This window comes from Dreissena polymorpha, chromosome 10, assembly GCF_020536995.1.
Source record: "Dreissena polymorpha isolate Duluth1 chromosome 10, UMN_Dpol_1.0, whole genome shotgun sequence".
In the NCBI taxonomy this organism is placed as follows: domain Eukaryota; kingdom Metazoa; phylum Mollusca; class Bivalvia; order Myida; family Dreissenidae; genus Dreissena; species Dreissena polymorpha.
Window position 1 is genome coordinate 58718365 of NC_068364.1, and position 15244 is coordinate 58733608.

Here is a 15244-nt window from a genome sequence, read left to right on the forward strand (position 1 = left end):
TGTACGCTCAGTATATTTCAGAAGTTGTGTGTCTTTGAGTAATTTCGTAGCTAAGCAGTATGTTAATAGTTAATCAATATGTTTATACAACGTATATATATTTCTCCAAAATGTTATGAGCGTAATAATGTTTAATCGATAACAAAGTAGTTTTTATCTTAAACCAGTGTCAAGATTAACTTTCTTACACGATAGTATACAGTAATTATATTTACCCGGTGCCACCGTAAATTTTTACCTCAATGGCGGCGCAATTTTGGCTGGCAGAAAATTTAGCGAATTAATAGCGTTCGCAAAATTCGCAAATAGTTCCACTTCGCTCACGTTACCACTTATACAATAATTGTTTTGTTGTGAGAATCAGGTTGAGTGCCTGTTTTCAAAGTCGCCCATCAAGACGTTTGATTAGATAACGCTGATAACACGATTGGAATGACGAGGCGGTTAACGGATATCTGGGGGGACACATGACATTGTTAGAAATATAATTTACTATGAGGAGGGAGCATATTTTAGATTTCCCTGCTTTAAAATCTATTTGTTTTAAAGTTTTCTCTTTTGTTTTGCTTTTCAAAGAACCCAATTAAAGTTGACATGAATGTTTCATGGAGGTTTAACAAACCCATATCAAATGTTTCATGGAACGGAATAATTAGATTACTCGCTTTCAATCAATCTATCCTGTAATGCCTTTTAAGATTTGAATTCGCTAAGCTAAGCTGCTGAGACCGATATCAAGCAATATCGTTATACACACACATGCTTGGGAACGGGGAATGCACGATTTAAATTGAAAATGTAAATCAGGTTATTTGACCATTTAAAAAAAGGAAACCAAATCTTGGTAAGGACCACAAAGTATGTTTATTTTATTGACAAACGACAGATTCGTTTTCAATAATCAACATTTTATGTTATTTACATAGTAGTCATTCAATAATAGTAGTTATAGAATAAACTTATTCCTTTATATAACGACTGCATCCGTATAGCATTAACTGTTCCTATTTATAACGAGTGCATCCGTATAGCATGAACTGTTCCTATTCATAACGAGTGCATCCGAATGGCATAAACCGTCTCTATTGATAACGAGTGCATCCGTATAGCGTAAACTGTTCTTTTTATAACGAGTGCATCGGTAAACAATAAACTGTTCCTACTTATTACTATTGCATCCGCATATATTGTCATTCGACAGTGTCAGCGGATGCACATGCGCTCGTAAGCATACATCTATTCCACAAATGTTTGCAAATAAATTACAAATGGCATTGCAGCGACGCATTTTCGGCGGAAACTAATACGTTTTGTGATAAATTGCTTATTAAAACGTCATGAGCACGTGATCTGTTTAGTTAATATTAAAGTATTTACCTGCATGAATAAAACACAAATATGGGTGTTAAAGTACATTTTTACAGTAAACATTTCATATATCAATACGATTTTATTAAATAAAAATAAAAAAACTAATAATTGAGTATACCGCTCCAAAAACGATTAGGACATACAATAGTATTGCATGTACTTTGACCGAAAAGAGAACAAAGCCTATAGCGTATCCTAATATACAAATTCTCTTCTGTCAAAAGCCAATGAACTGATGAAATATAAGCAGTTGTATATTGATGATTTGCTTTTGTGTGTAAAATATATTACAGCATAGTATCATTTTGTTTTTATTGTAACTGATTATCTTTTCCATACAAAAATTCTTAATAATTAATTCCTACAAAAATGGCGTAATTCTATACTTTGATATACGTCAACACTTGACATGCTTTATATACTTTTATCAGACAACTTTCTATCGTTTCGATGTTAACGTAGGATAAGTGTGATAAAACTGGATTACACTTGAGTGTTGTGTTATTCAGAAACAAGACAGACAGATAGACAGACAGACTATGTTATTGGCTAATAAAAGCAGTATATAGCAATATAAACACATCACATATTTAAATTAAATAGCACATCAAGGGAATGTGGTTGATATATACGTTTTCTTGAGTAGAATGTTCTTAACATATTCGATTTGAGTTTAATATTTGATGTCCGTGTTTTTCTAAAACAAGATGGATATTAATATTATAATAGTGTGTACTACAACTATTAAATAACATTTTACCATTCGAATTATCAGATACAAACAACGACAATAAGCTTCAGCAGACAAAACATATAGTTTGACCAATAACAATATCTATCTATGAAAATATAAGATCCAATTTAACAGAAAGTTTCAACGCATTAAACCCAAAAGAGAAAATGAACTTCTTGCTGTCAGATGATCGCATCATTAAACCCAGTGCCAGAGCCTGTCATGACATTTTAATGAAGCGACGCAACCACATGTATATAAAATCCATTTAATGTGTGCTTATAGTCAACTTCGTATCAAATAATAATATATTTTGTACTTCATAAGTACAAAACTGTTTATAATGTACAAATTGAAATTTTCTCTTACTGTATTGTTTGATGATATATATTTTAATTTATTATAAGAAAACTAATAATTTTAAACCGAATTTCATTAGGATCATTTTTGTATATTTCTAACAGTTGTATTTTTTATATATTTTAAAAACACTTATCATTTTAAATCGAATTTCCTTAAGAATCTTTTTTATATTTCTAACAGATGTGAAAGATTCTATGATGTACTAGTATATAATCGCTTAACCCTTTTAGAATTTTTAGAACTATCGTCTCTCGTAACTCTTTTTGAGTGGTTTGTACATATATATATATATATATATATATATATATATATATATATATATATATATATATATATATATATATATATATATATATATATATATATATAATGATTTTGTACTGTTTTATTGTGTTCTATGTACAAAAGTGAGACATTGATAAACTATTCTGTCTGTCTGTCTGTCTATCAAAAGCAGACATGCATAACAGGAACGTTTGCTATTATAATATTTAGGTTAACATCCATAAAAAATGTCATGTTATTGGTTCATATTGATTGAGTTGGTTCTATGCTTATTTGCGAAATATATATACTTAGACACTCCTAGGAGTTCTGATTTGTTAGTTGGTTTCATAAACTGTATGAATGTAAACATACTCGGCCTACAATAAAAATACTTTTTTTAAAGCGAATGCGTAATTCTGCATAACATTTACAAATAGTGATAAAGTTAAATTCATGCTCAATATAGTGACTGTTACGTTGTAAGCATGTCCCCTCCTCATTCGGAAGTCCATCAGAACCGTACCGACCAGTTTATATCCTTAAAGAATGCGGTGATAATCGGAGACGAAACAATACGCGGCGGTAAGTATTATTAAATAGTTTATCAAGATAAATTGCTGGTTCAAACGAATCTGTTAAATATATATATATACATGCTTTAATAAAGCACTAGAGTTAACGTCGGCTCTAAGTATCTGTAAAAAAAAAAATCGATAGCTTTACGTTTAAATATTTGCGCAAATTCGTTAAGGCTATATTTAAAGGGATTTGCCCAAACGTCTCTAAAACACAATTCATTTAGGAGTATTTGCACCGTTGAGTCCCATGACTAGTATACTTCCTCGTGTAAATCTTATGATGTGTAATATGCAATTTTAATATTTTAATAAACACATTTTTAATACAAAAGATGTAACCAGAATTTATATGGACACACGGTTGTATATATATATATATATATATATATATATATATATATATATATATATATATATATAAAGGATACCGTCATGAGCACGTAACCTGGTTAATCTATATTAAAGTATATACATGCAAGAATAAAAACACATACATGGATTCCTAATAAACAGCTGCACTACACGTTCTTTGTTAAACGCCTAAAAATGTGCAATATTTCAATTGTACCCTTTCGATTTGATTGGATTTATAAAAAAACAACCGCACAAAAGTAATCTAAAGTCGCGGATACACAGGCGTCAAAGAATTGCAAAGCAATACGAGCTGTGACGTCATATTTATTTACATTAAGTAACAAAACGTTATTTGCCTTCACTGCCTTTCCGATAAAATGCTGACTATTCAGATAAAAACTTCATGTTTCATAAAATACTACGACGAGGTAGTTAAAATTATGAACATTTTTTAATTCTTTATTATTTGAGGACGGTTTTTTGGTATTTTATATTTTGTCTCTTTTTTTAAAGACCATAGTTTTAGTTTTCTCGGTATTTACTTTTAACCCCTATTTTTCGAAAAAAGTAAATAGATTTTTAAGACTTTCCGTCCAATACGTTGTCATCGGCAAAGAGTAAAATGAAAAAGGATATATTAAACAAGTTAAGATCGAAGTTACCTACCGTAACACGTTTAATAGACGATTCAATGTCTTTCAAACAAAGTGAGAATAGGTGAGTTGGTTGTCCTTGTATTAAACCAACGGATATATCGAAGAAATCAGAAATGTATAACAGTGCTTTATGCAAGAGTAGAATACATGTCTTCGAATATGCACAGAAGTTTACCATCTAAACCCATATTGACAAGTTTAAACCATAGAACATTACGGTAAACGGAATCGAATGCTTTCTTAATGTCTATAAATGCGCAATACAAGCGTGATTTAATAGAAAGCATATAATGAACTATAGAATGTGCTATAAAAATGACGTCGACAGTGCTTACGCCGGGCCGAAAACCGCACTGTACATCAGTGTGTATTTAATTGTCTTCGACCCAGTTTACAACTCGCTTTGTAAATACGCTGGTGAATAGTTTACCAAAATTGCTAAGAATAGGTATTTCTCTGTAATGTTTTGGTTATTTCGTCCCGTTTCTTATGTAACGGCACGATATTACTTAAAGCTTTTCGGAAATGACCGGAATAAAATAGCTTATTATTCAAAAAACAGTGTTTTTGATATAATTTTAGAAACCAGCGCTTTAAACTACAAAGTAAAATTAGTTCTTATTGCATCTTACTTGAATTATCCGGCAATTTTTCCATAACATATTTTTTAATGCATGACCCCATGCGATAGCCTCTATTGGTAACGTGTTCTTTGAGTAGTGTTCAAAGAATAAATACACATACAGGTCATCTCCGACGTCGAACAAGACTCTCGTAACAATATACTCGAGATGTTATAACATTATACAAGTTATTTTACTTCGTTCGTCTGATAAGCTTATTAACAGGTTCCTAAACAATAATATCAATGTACACAAAACACATTTAATAACATTTCAATGCTTACTAAATAGAATATATTTGATTTATTCCGTGGTAAAAAAGTTAATAAAAATATGTTCAAGAGGGTACAAAGGTGTCGATGTACTAAGAACGTATTTCAGGGTGTAACCCACAATTCAAACATTTTTTGTAAGGCTTTTGATTATTATTATCATATAAATTAATATAATGTAGTTTATCGCCAGTATTTATCAATATGACAAACGTACGAGCATTTCTCGTAAAAATATATTTGGCAACAATCAAGAAAATATGCGCATCTAGAAAATCTTATAACATTATTTCTGAACACCGCTACAGGCCATTTATTACGCCATTTTTAAAGTGGCAACGTTTCAATCAAGTGAATAACAGTGAGTTTGTTATTTAAGTTTGTATTAAAGAGTTCAAGTAAACCTTAAATCAAATAGTGTTGTTGTCATGCCAACTGATTTCGACTTGTCGACTATATATTTTTTTGAAAGATACACATTTATAAATGAAATAATTCACCGTTAAATGATAGCATTAAACCCTTTCAATTTTATCGCTTCATCAATATGAATTATCATTATTTGCATCAATCTATTTTCTATATTCCCTCTCTGTGATTGGAAGTTTTAAACTCATATATATATATATATCGATGGGTATTGTTTAAGATAACTATATGTAAGTATTTGTATAACATCTTTGGCTTTATATGTTTCATTGTATCAAGTTATCTAAACCCGTGTTTAGGGTACTTATAATGTTAAAACCATCCAACAGTATGTTTGAAACATTTCAGTGGGCGTTTATATGTATGGAAAGTTCACCAAAAATAACTTAGTGAATGGCAAAATTAATTTATGTTGTATTTATCTTGTTTGCTGAATTATAATACGCATATAATTAATAGTAAATTCATAGACCAAAGTACGCTATTTTAAAGTTAGTTGTTTCTTACATACAACTACTATATTATGAATTGCACTAAATAAATTGTTTAACTTCTTATGAAATTTGATATAAAACTCGTAATTGTAATTAATTTACGATAGTTCGAACATCTGTTTACAAGAAGCTCGTTCCAAGTTAGAATATTTTTAGTAGCGTAAAAGAAAAGTAGTATTTGATCGTTATTGGCTATGCCAACTTAAGACATGATAGATAGTTCGGTAGTATATTTATTGAATTAAAAAAGGAGACTTACACTCAAATTTACTTGCACATTGATTCGCGTAACGCTTTTGACTCTTTTTGCTTTGTATTATTTTGTGAACACAATAATCATTATGTAACGATGTCGAGCTTTAGATTGAATGGTGACACAATCTTATAACATTATACATAATAAAGAGGTTCGTATAGCTCTCAAACCTTGTTAAATCCCCGGATTACTCGCATCCAGAATTCTGAGGTGTTGATCCCAGTTTTTATAAGTGTATGTTATTAGCATGTCTTCTGATTTTAAAATATTGTATAAGAGCAATAACAGAAAGAGTTTCTGAAGAGTTATCGTTATATTTAATCACATGATGTGTATCGTACTTGTTATGTGAGGTTTTTATCGTGACGGTTTGTTTCCATGAATGACCAATGCTCGTAAAATTGCACAAACATTTCAATTTAACTTAAAGATTGTGGTACTATTTGTTTTAATTGCTTTCCGTTTTTATGACAATGTAAGTATTACCAACACTATGCCTTTGCCAACGTTTTCGCGAACACGGGAAATTATTTAGAAGTTAATACAATTGATCCAGGCTATGCATACATTCTCGACAGTAGTCCAACGATAAATTACAAGTTAAATTACTTATCACCTGATTAGTGCATAGAATTAAAATAATACCAACAGGAGACTAGCTGTATTGGGATTCGAGGCATGCTCCTGGACGTATGCACACAATGTTAGATCTGTTCGACTGTCTAAAACAAAATAGTAATTTAGGAAAATCAACATCATCACTAAGGAAAAATTAAAAAAATAGGACAAAAATATCGGCATTTATAGATCTGATGTATTTATATCAAATGTTATTGCCTACATATTATTAAGAAACCTCATTGAATATGCATGCATAATACATCGAATAAATACGAAATAGCACAGTGTTGGGCGTTCAAATATCTACACAAATCATTTAACAACATGTATTCGGCTGGTAATATTAACTCAACGAGTGTTTATTTGTAAACAGTTAGTATACGTTTGAGAAATAACAACAAACAATAAATACACTTGGTTGAAATAAGGTTCGATTTCTGCATAAGGTACGATACATATGGTTTATCAAATTTTCCCGTTTGAATGTTAAATTGTTTATCTCGACATAACGATACTAATATCCCGAAGCTTTTTTAATCAGAGACTCGAGAAGACAACATAACAAATCAATTGTGTTGTTGAATAATCAGGTTTGGTGCTTGTTTGAAAACTTGCTTATCAAGACTTTTGATTGAGTAACCCTGATTACACGACTGGAATGATGATACGGTCCACGTATAATTCAACCTGACACATGTTGACAGTATAAGTAATATAAGGAAGGTGAAAATTTTAAGTTTCTCAGCTTTGCATTTAATTTGCTATAAAGTTTCCATTTATGCATTAACAGAACTCATTTCAATTTTACATGAATGTTACATGTAGGTTTTTATTTTGATTCTAAATTGATTAAATTATTTTATTTTGTTTAACTAACATCAAATGTTTCATGGAAAGGAATAATCAGATTGATCGCTTGTATATCAATGCCTTCCTATTATGCCTTGTAATATTGGGATTCGCTATGCTGCTGAGACCGATACGAAGCAATCTCTTTGTACACAAACATGCTTGGGAACGGGGATTTCACAATTTAAATTATTAAATTATTTTATTTTGTTTAACTTACATCAAATGTTTCATGGAAAGGAATAATCAGATTGATCGCTTGTATATCAATGCCTTCCTATTATGCCTTGTAATATTGGGATTCGCTATGCTGCTGAGACCGATACGAAGCAATCTCTTTGTACACAAACATGCTTGGGAACGGGGATTTCACAATTTAAATTATTAAATTATTTTATTTTGTTTAACTTACATCAAATGTTTCTTGGAAAGGAATAATCAGATTGATCGCTTGTATATCAATGCCTTCCTATTATGCCTTGTAATATTGGGATTCGCTATGCTGCTGAGACCGATACAAAGCAATCTCTTTGTACACAAACATGCTTGGGAACGGGGATTTCACAATTTAAATTATTAAATTATTTTATTTTGTTTAACTTACATCAAATGTTTCTTGGAAAGGAATAATCAGATTGATCGCTTGTATATCAATGCCTTCCTAGTATGCCTTGTAATATTGGGATTCGCTATGCTGCTGAGACCGATACGAAGCAATCTCTTTGTACACAAACATGCTTGGAAACGGGGATTTCATAATTTAAATTGAAAATGTAAATCGGGTTAGTCTACCATTTTTTAAACAGAAAACAAATCTTCGTTAGAACCACAAAATATTTTTGCTTTCTTGACAAACGGCAGGTTCGGTTCTTGTTACTTAACAGCTTATGTCTTTTAAATGGAAGACATTTCATGAAAGCAATTTTAGCATAAAATGTTCCTATTGATTACTAGTGCATGCGTATATATTTGCATTCGACAGTGTCAGCGGTTGCATCCTTTAGCATACATCTATTCCACAATTTAAAAAAAATACCGCATTTTTATTGCACTGACGCAAATTGTTTAGCGGAAACTTATATATGTTGTTACATATTGTAAATTAAGACATCATGAGCACGTAAACTGTTTGTATTGGTTGGAGTTTAGTCTATATTAAAGTATATACCTGCAAGAATAAAACGCAAATATGCGGCTTAAAGTACCCTTTTTACAGTAAACATTTCATTTATCAATACGTTTTTATTTTTGTAAAGTCACACATAATAATTGAGTATACCGCTCCGACGATGCTTAAGAAATAGTATAGCAACTGATAAACTTTGATAGAAAAAGGAACAACGTTTCCTAATATACAATGTCTCTTCTGTCAAAAGTCAATGAGCTGGTGAATTATATGCAGGGGTATATTAATATGTTGATTGTGTGTGTTGAATATATAACAGCTTGGTATCATAGTGTTTGTTTCATTAAAACTGATTATTTTCTACATATAAATAATGTCTTGATAATTAAATCCTTTAAATATGGCGGTATTCTATACTTTGAGATATATCAACACCAACTGACGCGCTATATATATTTTTATAAAACTTTCTGTCCTTTCGATGTACATGTACATTTAAAAAGAATGATTCAACTAGATTAGACTAAGTGTTGTTGTGTTAAAAGAAAATTAAAGGATAAGACACAAGCGTTCACGTTATTATTCCCCAAGCTGCAGTCAATGAACCTGTCGAATAAAATGTTTAACGTTTGCGACGCGTCGTTGAGTTTTACTCTACAACAATTAATAAGTACTATGTTATACTCAGATGCGTTTTGAATAAAAATATTCATTTACTGTCGCCACATTTTCATTATAAAATATGTTTCTTGAAATAAAATCAAAGAACCACCCACTCTTAAACCACAATCTAATATGCGTTTTAAAATGCACAGTTTTGATTGTATATGTAGTTTTAATCACCTTTTTAGGACAAAACGAATATATAGTTAATAATGACAGCACTAATTCGAGGTTTGGACACTGTATTTGTTATATGCCAAATGTTCGATTAAATTATTAACGCAAGTTGCGCGTGAACAGACAAATAAGGATCAATCATACCACTTAAAACATTAATGAAAAACACTGCTTACAGCTGGGGTCGGAATTTTTTATGAACAGTAATTTTCATCACAATTGATCACAGTGACTAACCGAAAAGGCAACATGTACCTCAATTACGACATCTATATGTATCAAAATTTTCTGCCACAGTCTACACCTGTTACCAGTCTTTCCACATTACTCTTCCACATTACTCTTCCTATATTAACCCAGGCTTATTGCTTGTACTTGTGAATCGACTGGTCCACATCGTGTGTAGTCAAGTGCAGTCAACACACAGATTATTCGTGGGTTTCGCTTTTAAAGAAAAGCACAAACGTGGCAACGTGTTGACATCTATGTGATTATGTTATTTTAAAATATAATTGTGCGAGATTCTTACAAGAGGCATATATTATAAATCTGTGTAGGAGTGTAAATAATGATTTTTTAGTGTAAAATATTGATTTAATGTGTACTTTTGATATATTATGTTAATGAATATGGCCAGTATTTAACTTTACAATTTGTCTCTTAAATACGTGTCCAACGTCGATAGACCGATGCGTATATGTTATATATGTAATTTTGAGACCGTCATATCGATAGTACATTATACCTATGGAAATAACTAAAACAAAAGCACTTACTTTCAATGGACAAATACGACACTTATGTACACAAAGTGACCATTCAGCTGCACTAGATGGAGAGAAACAAAATTACACTATGCGGCCAATAATGTATAGACAGAAACCAATTGCCAAATAACGAGGAACGACCATTATCCGACTAGTATTTTCTGTTTTTATAAAGACAAAACTATTGTCTTATTACAAAAAAACAATTGATTCTTTAACCATTAATCAATTAAATGTGGTAGCTGCAATACTCCAAACCTTCCTATTATACATGATATATTAACCGTGTTTTAATACTTAAAGGGGACCACTACACTGCAAGAGCGTGGTTATCATTATCTCATAAAACATTACTATAGCATTGAGCATCACATTTAGGGTATTGATAAACACAAGAAATATTATGTAAACGTTTTTAATGTAATCGAACATTCGTCTTTCAAATACAATATATTAAATTATGAAGTCATACATGTGAAAAAGGTCATGATGTATGTTCAGAGGTTTACAACTCTAGACTTGGTTCTTCCTGATCATCAATTTACAAGAAATGCATTATTAACAACGGTCTGAAAATTCTTAATTCATCTCAGAATGTCTCGAATTAAGCAGCAGTTATATCGCAGATCATCAGGAGATATATTTTGCGTTTTTATCGGCTTGTTATTTATATTATACAAGTTTGCCGATTGCTTATAAAAAAATGTAGGACAAAACATATAACATCAAGCTTTACATACAACAATATTTACGCTTAAGAAACCGCCTTAGAAAGATCAATACAAATGCGTTGTATTCAAATCAAGCCTACATAAGGTTGACATTTAACACTATAATAATTTATATAATGCAGAGTTGTTGATATACAGAAGAAGATAGCATGCGTGTTTTAACAAATATCAAAAAAGTATAAGAACGGTGACGGCCAGTTTTTTTGTAAGTGTACGTTTCTGATTGATTGAAACACTAAGTGGCCTTAAAGCTCTTTACATTGATGTTCATGCATATAATTTACTGTACGGCCGATCCCTGTTTGCACTACAGATCCTTTGATTGGTATTTACCACGCAGTCCGACATGATTGTTACCTCATATACTAAAAAACTATTGGATTTGTATACATGTACGCGCAAACAGTACGACCGAAAATTATATTGAAAGGTATTATTATTTGAAAAGGCTGTAGAAGTGATTGGGGGGGCAGAAAATAAAGAACAAGCCATGGGTGTCGACCGAAATCATGGACATATGTAACAAGAGCTGAGGAATGACAAGTACACCAACATGGACGCCACGGCAAATTACCAGACAAGCGACAAGCGAGGTAAGGAAGAAGATGAAAGAGACCACGGAGGAATGGATTGATGAGCAATGCATCATCATCGACAAAGAGATGACCGAAGGAAACAGTAATAAGACCTAAAACACCATCAGAACCCTCAGGAACACCAGTCAACCCCAGGTCAATGTAATGACAAACGCTGTCAGGAATCTTTTTACTGAGTTCCGCAGTCCTAAACAGCTTGGGTGAATACTGCATTGACCTCAGTGGAACAGATCTTTATATACAGAATTATCATTTAGAAACACCTGCAACACCAGCGTTATCTCTTCCACAACTTCATTGACTTTAAGAAAGCTGTCAATCGCGTGTGGTATGATGGCCTATGTCGTGTTATAAGAGGGTTAAACATTGACGAAGGGCTATTGCAAGACGTTGAAGGACTCTACCAAAACGCCACCACTGCAGTTCTTCTCCACGGACAGCAGGTAGACTTCTCCAAGACAACAGTAGGCATCCGTCTGTGATATCTGCTCTCTTCCGTCCTGTTAATACTTTTCCTTGAGAAGATAATGTAGGGACTCTCCATGACTAACACATCTCTATCTCCATCGGTGGAATATCTCCAACTTGAGAAACGCGTTGCCTCATGGTTTAACATGAGATAATTGAAGCAATTGTTTTTAAGCACCTTGTGAGTGGAGTATCGTATACTAGTGGGGTTTTCGTGACAAATACGGCGGGTTTCGTAAATCGTGTCGGCCTGAATGAACGTAATAGCAAGTCGAATAATGCTTAATCAATAATGATATAATCGTGTTAATTCTTGTTTAATTTTTAGGAATGTTAGCGTATACTCACCAAAGTGAGAAAATATGTAGACTTAACTAAAATTTCAAAATAAATGATCGTCATCGTCAAATGTGTCGTATTGCTTTAAACGATGAATAATATTGGTACACATGCAATATTTATAACATCAGATCATTTAATGCACCTCTACCTATACACAATATGATCAACCTGATACATACCAGCTTTGAATTTTTAGTTAATTCTGAAATCAATTTGAGACTCCATGCAAACAATCAAGAGATAATTCCGATAATCCTTACAATATAACATGCAAACAGCCAAATGTCAATATGCATAAACGTCACAGCACTGTGATATAAGAAAATCACCAATGCGTGAGACAATTCATATAATTAAATAACAAATATATACCGTAATCTTTAAAACACAAGTGAAACGGAATTCAGCGTTCATAATATAGAATAATATAATAATATAGAGTAACCGAAATAAAATATTATTTTAAAACTTTCTTCTTGATGGAGGTTTATTAACCAGCGCTTCAAAATACAAAGTCAATACTGTCAATAATGCATCTGACTAGAATTTACAGGCATTGTTTCCATAACATATGTATTAATGCATGAAAACGCGATAGCCTCTTTTGGTCTCGTGCTGTTAGTGTTCAAAACACTAATACAAATACAGGTCATCTCCGACGTTGGAAAACACTGTCGTTACAATAAACTCGCGATGTTACCATAAAATAATAAGTTATTTTACTTCGTTCGTCTGCCAATCTAATTACCAGGTTGCTAAACAATAATGTCCATGAACGCAAACACATTCATATAATTTCCCTATTCAATCAAATATATGTATTTTACTCCGAGGTAATAAAAATAAATATATAGATGTGTTCAGTGGTGTATTTGCGAGAAAAAAATGTGTAAATTATGTCAATTTACTGAGCAATTATATTATGGTATTACCCCAAAAAGCAAACATTTTTTGAAAGGCTTTTGATATTTTTTACCATATAACTAAAGGTAAGGACGTTTAACGCCAGTACTCATTAATCAGAGAAACGTACGCGTGTTTTTCATACAAAATATAATTGTAAAAAATCAATGTGCTTCTAGAAAATCAAATAACATGTTGTCTGTTCATCGCCTCTTGTGGCAGGTCATTTTATGAGCTATTTATTAAAGTTTCAACGTTTGGATAAAGTAAATAACATTGGTTTTGTTATACATGTTTTGTTAAAAGAAATCAAGTAAAACTTTCAATCATATAGTATTGTTGTCATGCCAACTTATTTCGACTGGTCTCTTATATAATGTATGGAAATATGAACATGTAATAATGACATTATTAACCGTTATAATTTACAAACAGCCTTCACCCCTTAAATTGTGCAATAATTTTTTATCGATTCATCAATATGATGAATTATCATTATTTAGAGCAATGTTTATATCGAAGGGTATTGTTGGAGATTATAATTTGTTAGTATTTGTATAACATGATTGGCTTTATAGGTTGTATTGTATCAAGTTATCTAAAACCATTTAAAGGGTGTTAATAATGTTACAATATCCAAATTATATCCAAAACATTTCAACAGGCATGTCTAAGTATGGAATGTACACCCAAAATAACTTATAGTGAATGACAAAATTCATATAAGCTTTATACATCTTGTTTTCCGAAAAGCATACGCATGTCTTTGAACAAAGCACAAAATTTTTAAGGTAAGGTTTTTGGAATTTTACACTTATTTGCATTTAACCTCTTGTGTAAATTGATTATAAAAAGTCCAGCACAATTTTTACTTGAATACATTTATAGTGTATAATTTTAGTTATCAGTATTCTTAAATTATGATGTGCATTGATTTTGTCTGAGAACCACGTATTCACAAATAGTATCTGCCATCGAAAAAAAATTAATAGTTTTACATAAGAATCCTTTAAAAGTGATTTACCTTAAAATGACGTTCGTTTATCGACCCTTATACTGTGTGAAAAGCATAAGCAACTGAAAATTGGATTACAATTTTGGTTTTGGCCAAATACGAACAATACATTTTAAGATCAACACATTTTATGCAATGTAGATATTTTAATTTTTATATAATTTGTATCTGTTTTTGTTTTGAGCCTCCGCGTCTAAGTACAGATTTGTTGAGTCATGATTGTGTTCAGACTTATTTTTAAATCTAAACGCAAACCCGTTTACATAATTTTAATATTATCCATCAAATAAATAAGTGACAGTGCGATAGAACATTTTAAATACTATTGTGTAACTTATGAATTGTTTTGAGACCTATCAAATAAGGTAGAGGTAGAGAAAAAGATCGTAAGGGTCTATGCAAATCACAATACCGCAATAATTATTAAACGTTTAATTGAATTTTGTATTTAATTTCTAAAGTACGATCATGTTTGCGATGCAACAAATATAACAACAGAAACGATTTTGGTATACTAGTGTTCCCTATCATACGGTGATTATACAGTTATAATGGCCCATTTTGCAATGTTCGCACGATCCCTTGCACCC